Genomic DNA, 9,684 nt, shown 5'->3' with positions numbered 1-9,684 from the left:
AATCCTACCCTAAGAGAACTATTGAAGGATCTTTGCGAAATAAAAAAGAAGCAAGATTCCATAGGAAAGGGAAAATCATAATGGGAAGACACATATATAAGAGGACTGAAGATCATTTAAATAAGCCATTACACAGATTAAATAAATAAATTGTAAAAGAAATTATAGCTACAATTAGCAGTGAAAAATAAGCATCAAGATGTAAAAATATGACACCAAAATCACAAAGTATGGGGGAGGGGAGGATAAAAGTGTAGAAATTTTAGAATGTTTGAACTTGGATGATAATCAGTTTAAAGGGAGTAGATATAGTATTGAGTCACAACACACTTGAACTCCATACTATGGGAGTTCAAAAATATGCAATAGATTCACATAACTAAAAAATAAAGGAATTCAAGTATACTACAAAAGAAACCCATCAAACCACAAAAGGAAAAACAAAAAAGGGAATGAGCAAAGAAGAACCGGAAAACAAGGATTAAAATGGCAGTGAGAATATACTTATCAATAATTATTTTAAATGTCAATGAACTTAATATTCCAATCAAAAGACATAAATGGCAGGTTGGATTTTTTTTTTTTTTTTTAAACCAAAGACCTACAATATACTGCCTACAAGAGACTCACTTCAGGGTGAAAGACACACAGACTGAAGGTGAGGGGATGGAAAAAGATTTTTATACACATAGAAATTACAAGAAAGCAGGGGTAGCAATACTCATATCAGACAAAAGAGAGTTAAAACAAAGGCTGTGAAGAAAGACAAAGAAGGGCATTATATAATGACAAAGGGACCAATACAAGAAGAGAATATTACATTTGTTAATATGTATGTACCAGAAATGGCAACCCACTCCAGTATTCTTGCCCGGAAAATCCCACGGAGAGATGAGCCTAGCGGGCTACAGTTCATGGGCATGCAAAGAGTTGGACACAACTTGGCGACTAAACAACAACAAAAATATAGGTACATCTAAATGTATAAAATAAATACCAAAAAGCATAAAAGGAGGAATCGACAAGAGTATAAGAGTAGAAGACGTTAATACCTCTCTGACATCAATGGGCAGATCACTCATAAAGAAAATCAATAAAGTAACAGAGGTCCTAAATGACACAATAGACCAAATAGATCTAATCAATTTCTACTGGACACCACAGCCACCCCCTTCAAGTAAAAAAAAAGAAAACAACCAGAATACACATTCTTTTCAAGTGCTCATGGGATGTTCTCTAGGATAGACCACATATTAGATCATAAAATAAACCTCAACAAACTTTAAGGATAGAAATCATTTCAAGCATTATTTCCTGACCACAAGTTGTGTGAAACTAGAAATCAAGCAGAGAAAGAAAAACAGGAAAAGAATGAACACATGGAGACTAAACAACATGCTAGTAAAAATCCAATGGGTCAATGATGAAATCAAAGAAGAAATGACAAAATATCTTAAGACAAATGAAAATGAAAACACAATCTTACAAAATCTATGGGATGCAGCAAAATTGGCTCTAAGAGGGAAGTTTATAGTGATAAAGGTCTTTCTCAAAAAAAAACAAGAAAATAATCTATCACTTAAAAGAATTAGAAAAAAGAGCAAAAACCAGCAGCAGGATGGAAATAATAATCATGCGAGAAAATAAATTAATTAGAGATCAAAAACAATAGGAAAGGTCAATAAAACCAAGAACTGGTTTCTGAAAAGATAAATAAAAGCTTATTTTTATAAAAGCCTTTAGTCAGACTCACCAAGAGAGAGGACCCAAATAAACAAAATGAGAGAAGAAAAATAACAACTGATACCATAGAAAACAACATAAAGATATAGAAATACAAAAATAAAGGAGAATACTATGAGCAGTTATATACCAAAAAATTGGACAACCTAGAAGAAATAGACAAGTTTCTAGAAACATACAGTCTGTTAAAGCCAAACCATGAAGAACAGATAATTTGAACAAATTGATCACCAGAAGTGAAATAGAACCTGTAAAAAAAAAAATTATCTGCAAATGAAAGTTCAGGACTGAATGGCTTCAATGGAGAACTCTATGAAACATACAAAAAAGAACTTATACCTATCCCTCTCAAACAATTCTGAAAGACTTACAAGGAGAAAACAGTCCCAAATTCCTTCTATGAAACCATGGTCACCCTGATACCAAAACCAAAGACAGTAAAAAAAAAGGGAATTATGGGCCAATATCTTTGGTGACTATAAATTCAAAGATTCTAAACAAAATATTAGCAAACAGAATCCAACACTACAAAAAAGTATCATACACCATGATCAAGTCATGATCACCATGATCATCACCATGATCAAGATTTATTCCAGAGTCACAAGGATGCTTCAACATATGCAAATCAATGTGATACAACACATTAACAAAAGGAAAGACAAGCACATAATCATCTCAATAGAAGCAAAAAAAGACCTTGACAAAATTCAACATACATTCATGACAAAAACTCTCCTTTAAGTGGGTTTAGAAGGAACATATCTATCTCAATACAATAAAAGCCATTTATGACAAACTTACAGTCAACGTAATACTTACTGGTGAAAAACTAAAAGTCTTCCTGTTAAATTCAGAAACAAGACAAGGATGCCTACTTTCACCACTTTTTAAAAAAAATTTTATTTAAATTATTTCTTTATTTTACTTTACAACATTGTATTGGTTTTGCCATATACTGACTTGAATCCGCCATGGGTGTACATGTGTTCCCCATCCTGAGCCCCCCTCCCAACTCCCTCCCTAGCCCATCCCTCTGGGTCATCCCAGTGCACCAGCCCCAAGCATCCTGTATCATGCATTGAACCTGGACTGGTGCTTCGTTTCACATATGATAATTTACATGTTTCAATGCCATTCTCCCATATCATCCCACCCTCACCCTCTCCCACAGAGTCCAAAAGACTGTTCAATACATCTGTGTCTCTCTTGCTATCTCGCATACAGGGTTATCATTACCATCTTTCTAAATTCCATATATATGCATTAGTATACTGTATTGGTGTTTTTCTTTCTGGCTTACTTCACTCTGTATAATGGGCTCCAGTTTCATACACCTCATTAGAACTGATTCAAATGTATTCTTTTTAATGGCTGAGTAATACTCCATTGTGTATATGTACCACAGCTTTCTTATTCATCTGCTGATGGGCATCTAGGTTGCTTCCATGTCCTGGCTATTATAAACAGTGCTGTGATGAACACTGGGGTACACATGTCTCTTTCAATTCTGGTTTCCTCAGTGTGTATGCCCAGCAGTGTGATTGCTGGGTCATATGGCAGTTCTATTTCCAGTTTTTTAAGGACTCTCCACACTGTTCTCCATAGTGGTTGTACTAGTTTGCATTCCCACCAACAGTGTAAGAGGGTTCCCTTTTCTCCACACCTTTTCCAGCATTTATTGCTTGTAGACTTTTGGATATCAGCCATTCTGACTGGCGTGTAATGGTACCTCATTGTGGTTTTGATTTGCATTTCTCTGATTATGAGTGATGTTGAGCATCTTTTCACGTGTTTGTTAGTCATCTGTATGTATGGAAATACAAAAACACCTTGAATAGCCAAAGCAATCTTGAGAAAGAAGAATGGAACTGGAGGAATCAACCTGCCCGACTTCAGTCTCTACTACAAAGCCACAGTCATCAGGACAGTGTGGTGCTGGCACAAAGACAGAAATAAAAATCAATGGAACAAAATAGAAAGCCCAGAGATAAATCCATGCACCTATGGACACCTTATCTTTGACAAAGGAGGCAAGAATATACAATGGAGAAAAGACAATCTCTTTAACAAGTGATGCTGGGAAAACTGGTCAACCACTTGTAAAAGAATGAAACTAGAACCCTTTCTAACACCATACACAAAAATAAACTCAAAATGGATTAAAGATCTAAATGTAAGACCAGACACTATAAAACTCCTAGAGGAAAACATAGGCAAAACACTCTCCAGCATAAACCACAGCAGGATCCTCTATGACCCACCTCCCAGAATATTGGAAATAAAAGCAAAAATAAACAAATGGGACCTAATTAAAATTAAAAGCTTCTGCACAACAAAGGAAACTATAAGCAAAGTGAAAAGGCAGCCTTCAGATTGGGAGAAAATAATAGCAAATGAAGCAATGGACAAAGAATTAATCTCAAAAATATACAAGCAACTCCTGCAGCTCAATTCCAGAAAAATAAAAGACCCAATCAAAAAATGGGCCAAAGAACTAAACAGACATTTCTCCGAAGAAGACATACAGATGGCTAACAGACACATGAAAAGGTGCTCTACTCTCACCACTTCTATCCAACACAGTATTGGAAGTTTTAGCCATCGCAGTCAGACAAGAAAAGGAAGTAAAAGTTATCCAAATTAGAAAAGAAGAGGTAATTGACACTATTTGTGTTTAGTCACTCAGTTGTGTCCAATTCTTTGTGATCCCATAGACTGTAGCCCGCCAAGCTCTTCTGTCTATGGGGATTCTCCAGACAAGAATACTGGAGTGGATTGCTATGCCTTTCTCCAGAACACTATTTGTAGATGACATGATACTCAGAACTGTAAGGTCTCCACACAAAAAGTATTAGAACTAATGAACTCAGCAATGTAGCAGCATAGAATATTAAAAGCATAAATTTGTCCATTTCTTTACACTAATTAAGAAATATCAGAAAGAGAAATTTAAAAAAAATCCTGTTTAAAGTCACATAAAAATTACCCAGGAATAAACTTAACCTAGGAGATAAAAGACCTATATCCTGACAACTGTGAAACACTAATAAAGAAAATTGGAGATAATTCAGAGAAATGGAAAGATTATCCATGCTCTTGGATTGGAAGAATTAATATTATTAAAATGACCATGCTACCCAAAGCAATCTACAGATTTAACACAGTCCCTATCAAATACAACATTTTTCACAGAACAAGAACAAATCATGCTAAAATTTATATGGAACCACAAAAGACTCAGAATTGCCAAAGCAATCTTGGGGAAAAAGAGCAAAGCTGGAGGCATAACCCTTCCATAGACATGCAGTCAATGGAGCAGAATAGAGTCCAGAAATAAACCCATACACCTATGGCCAGTTAATCTATGACAAAGGAGGCAAGAAAATACAATACAATGGAGAAAGGACAGTCTCCTCAACAGGTGTTGTTGGAAAAGCTGGACATGTGTGCATGTTCAGTTGCTCAGTCATGTCTGACTCTCTGCAACCCCATGGACTGTAGCCAACTAGGTTCCTCTGTCCATGGGATTCTCCAAGCAAGAATGCTGGGATGGGTTGCCATTTCCTCCTCCAAGGGATCTTCCTGACCTAGGGATCAAACCCACGTCTCCTGTGTCTCCTGCATTGGCAGGCTGATTCTTTACCACTAAGCCACCTGGGAAGCCCTTGGAAAAGTTGGACAACTACATGTAAATCAGTGAAATTAGAGCACTCCCTCACACCATATAAAAAAAGAAACTCAAAGTGGTTTAAGACCTAAACATAAGACCTAAAACCATATAATCCTAGAGGAGAACATAGACATAACATTGTCTGACATAAATCATAGCCATGTATTCTTAGATCAGTCTCTAAGGTATAATAAATTTTAAGAAATGAGACTTAAGCAAACTTAAAAGCTTTTGCATAGCAAAGGAAACTACAAACAAAAATGGATTGGGAAAAAATACTGTAAACAATATGATGACAAAGGGTTAATATCCAAAATATACAAACAACTCATATAACTCAACATTGAAAAAACAAATAACCTGATCAAAAAATGGGCAGAAGACCTAAACAGATATTTTTTCCAAAGAAGACATAGAGGTGACCAATGGGCACATAAAAAGATTCTCAGTACCTCTAATTATTAGAGAAATGCAAACCAAAACCACAATGAGCTATCACCTCACGCCTATCAGAATGGCTGTCATCAAAAAGTTTACAAATAATAAATGCCATAGAGGGTGTGGAGAAAAGGGACTCTATCTATGCTGTTGGTAGGAATGTAAATTGGTACAGCCACTCTGGAGAATAGTATAGTAGGTTCCTTAAAAAACTAAAAATAGAGCTGTCATATGATCAAGCAATCCCATTCCCAAGTACACATAGAAAAAGACAAAAGTTCTAATTTGAAAAGACGCAGCAATGCTGTTTACAAAGCCAATACATGGAAACACAAATGCCCATTGACAGACAATTGGTTGAAGAAGACGTCATATATATGTGTGTGTGTGTGTGGTGTGTGTGTGTACAAAATACCAACCAACCATTTCTTAGGTGGGCAATTAGTCCAAATATTTAACTCAAGGATGAGTCAAAATGTTTAACTCAAGGAAGAGTTAAATATGAGCAAATGGGCAAAATTTCTCATTTGCCCACAGTCCTAACAAAATTTGGTTGAGATAAGAAATAACCTATCTAGGTCATTTACCCTCCTTGATCCAATAGAGTATTACTAGAGAAATAACTCTTTGGAAAAGAATTCTCTTGGTTCAGGTTTCCTATGATAGAGATTTTTGACAATCTAATATTCAGATTTATTTTAAAAATTTGAAGCTAGATGTTTGAAAAGTCCAAATGCATCTTTGCAGTAGGGAGTAGAGCCTCCGAAGCCACACCAGGTAAGTTTTTCACAAGAGTTGAATTAGGATTCAGAGGTAACTCTGACTGCTGGCTCTATATCTGTATTAAACAATTTCAGAGTGGCAGCCTCTCAGTTTTTACATAAGTTGCTTTGCCGTTAAACTGACTTTAAATAAACCAGCAGCCAGTTAAATGAAGTCAGTGAGACTAAAACATGAATTTATAATAAATAGGCGGCAATGCCTGATATCCCCCCAAACAGCAGCAGCAACAACAGCAACAAAATACCAATTTCTCTTTGAACAATAAGAAACCAGAGTTATCTTACACCTTTGGAGGTTTAGAAGCTTAATTAATCTTTATTGCAGTGTCTTTCAGAGAAAAGTCAGGAGTTGAGAAGATGTTTTACAGTTTTTCTTGCTGTTATTTTCAGGGTTGAGGAGATGGTACTTTTTTTCAGGATTGAGGAGATGGTACTCAATTGCAAAGGAAGATAATTTTCTTACTGGGATTTCTGAACTTTTTTTTCCCAACTAGGGCTCTTGGACACTGAACTAGCTTGGTGAGTCAGGGCTGGCCTGCTGGAGTCAGTGGAGTCAGAAGAGAATGGCTAGAGGTCTGGACAGAGTTGAAAACTGAAGAGACTACATGTGGCTCTAGAAGGCTAAAGTAGGGGTCTTATTTTAAGGTGGCTGAGGTTTCCATCTGTAAGTCAGGCAGGAACTGTTAAAGCCTCCAGGCTTCTTAGAGAAGTGTGGGACTAAATGTACATGTGTTTGTGCATGCTAAGTCGCTTCCGTAGTGTCTGACTTTTTGTGATCCTATAGACCAACCTCGCTACCCATTTTTAAAATATAATTTTCCTCTTCCCTGACTTTGTTGAGCTTATACTTACTTTCTCTCTCTCTCTCCACTTCATCTTTCTCCCTTTAAAATGCCCAGTCACCTCTGCATGGATCAAAGTTGAGCTTCGTTTACATTGCACTCTCTTAACTATAGCAGTAGGTACTGAGTAAATCTGTTTTTACTGCCTTTAACTCATATCCAACTTTGTTTCTCTTTGATAGTTTTAACAATAATTTTGAATGGCTCAAAGTTGTGAGATAACATTTCTCCCTACTTGTGCTATGGCTATGCAAGACCTAAACTATATATCTGTCTTCATAGATCCATTATGTTCCAAGGTTCTTCGCTGCTTATCACAGTAACTCTATGACCTGTTTGATCGATCTGGAACCAGTAGATGTTTAGAGGGAATGTAGAAGAAGGGGCATTAATGCTATATGAGGCAATCTTGTCTGAAGAGAGTAGGAAACAGAAAGCAATCAGTAGATAAATTGCCCACCTTTCTTTTCCCTAACAGGTAATTTCAAGACACTGTAGCTCTTACGGCTTTTCTAGAGAGGTCCCATGATGACTGGACATTTCATTGTATGCCTTATGGAGCTATGGTCAACTTATTAATGCTCTACTTTGTATTTACCTCCTCTCCTTCCCTGGCTGACTTCTCTTTCTTCCTCTTGCTTCTGTAGAATTTCTCTCCCAATAAAACAATTGCACAAAAGCCTAGACTCAGTTGGAACTCAGGTGAAGAAAACAGATTCCAGTGTGTGCGTGTGTGTGCACCAAGTTGTTTCAGTCAAGTTGGACTCTTTGTGACTCTATGGACTACGGCCCACCAGGCTGCTCTGACCATGGGATTCTCCAGGCAAGAATACTGGAGTAGTTGCCATGCCCTTCTCCAAGGGATCTTCTTGACCCAGGGATCAAATCTGTGTCTCTTATGACACCCTGTGTTGGCAGGTGGGCTCTTTACCACCAGTGCCACCTGGGATGCCCCAACAGATTCCAGGATTAGTCCTAAGAAGCAAACTCTCAGGATGGAATTTTGGAGTTGAACTGCCTACTTGACTAAAGGCAATAGAGACCCCACTGCTCAGTGGTAGTGGGGGTAATAATAACCCCCGGCAGTGAGGTCACAATTAATGAAATTTCACCCATGATTAGTTGGAAGGAGATGCAAGGCAGAAGGCAAGGCACTGTGAGATCATAATGTGGTAAATGGTAATTGTGAGATTTGTTATGTGGGGTGGCTGCTTTTAGTGGCAGTGCAAGTCTTATTAAAGAAAATGATAGACTCAGGGCAGCTCCTTGCTAACTTAAAGGATCCTCTGAAAACCAAAGGTGTCAATAGCAGTCTGGTCTCAGAGTAGAATGAGTTGAAAATCAGATACAGATTATAATTATAAAGACAGTAGAGAGGTAAAGGGAAATTAAATTTGTAGCATCCATGAATATGCTATATGAAAATCTCAGGACCCAGGTGGGAAAGAGGGCAGGAAAACTTGTCTGTAGTGAAGATATTTGAGTGGATATACCTAAGAAAAAACTAAAAAAAATTTCCTGGAATGTTTCTGGGCCAGTGGAATCTACCTGCTTTCTTTGCCAAAGGAAAGCAACCTCCTCTTTCCTTTCCTAGAGGCTGTGCAATGATCTCAACAAAAGGTGCCTAACAAGGTGATACTTGTTCTCAAAAACTGCCTCTACTACACCTCATCGGCAGCTCCAGACAAGGAACATTAGAATGGATTTACTATGTACAGCTGGAGAGCTTATCACTGATTGCATCCCCTGGAAGGGTGCAGAGCTCACTCCCATCTCTACAGCAATAAGAAATATACTAGTGCTAGGTATTCCAGGTTTTTTAGGAAGCTTGGTGGTGCCTGTTCTCTGCTGGCCATGACTGTAAATGCGGCATAGAAGTTAGGCTGCCTGATATTAATGAGGCTGGTGGAATTTCAGAATGACAGAGACCAGTGGCAGGACTTAATTCTCAGAGTCACAATGGACACAATTACAGCAATGGGCATCAAAGTCAGAGTAGAAATCAGAGTGACTTGGCCTACATGGATCTATGGTGATTTTAGCGGTAAGATAGATGGAGAACTGACCTGGGCATTGTTTGATTTGTGTAATAGAAAATTGAGAGCTGGAAAGCTGACGTCAGTGCTACAGTGAAAAAATCATCCAGTTTCTAGAACTAAAGAGGACTATAGACCTAGAGTTCATTTACTGAAAGGGAACCTGTCCC

This window comes from Odocoileus virginianus, chromosome 18 (assembly GCF_023699985.2).
Source record: "Odocoileus virginianus isolate 20LAN1187 ecotype Illinois chromosome 18, Ovbor_1.2, whole genome shotgun sequence".
Taxonomy (NCBI): Eukaryota; Metazoa; Chordata; class Mammalia; order Artiodactyla; family Cervidae; genus Odocoileus; species Odocoileus virginianus.
The sequence above is the reverse complement of the archived record's forward strand: the minus strand, read 5'-3'. Positions refer to the sequence as shown.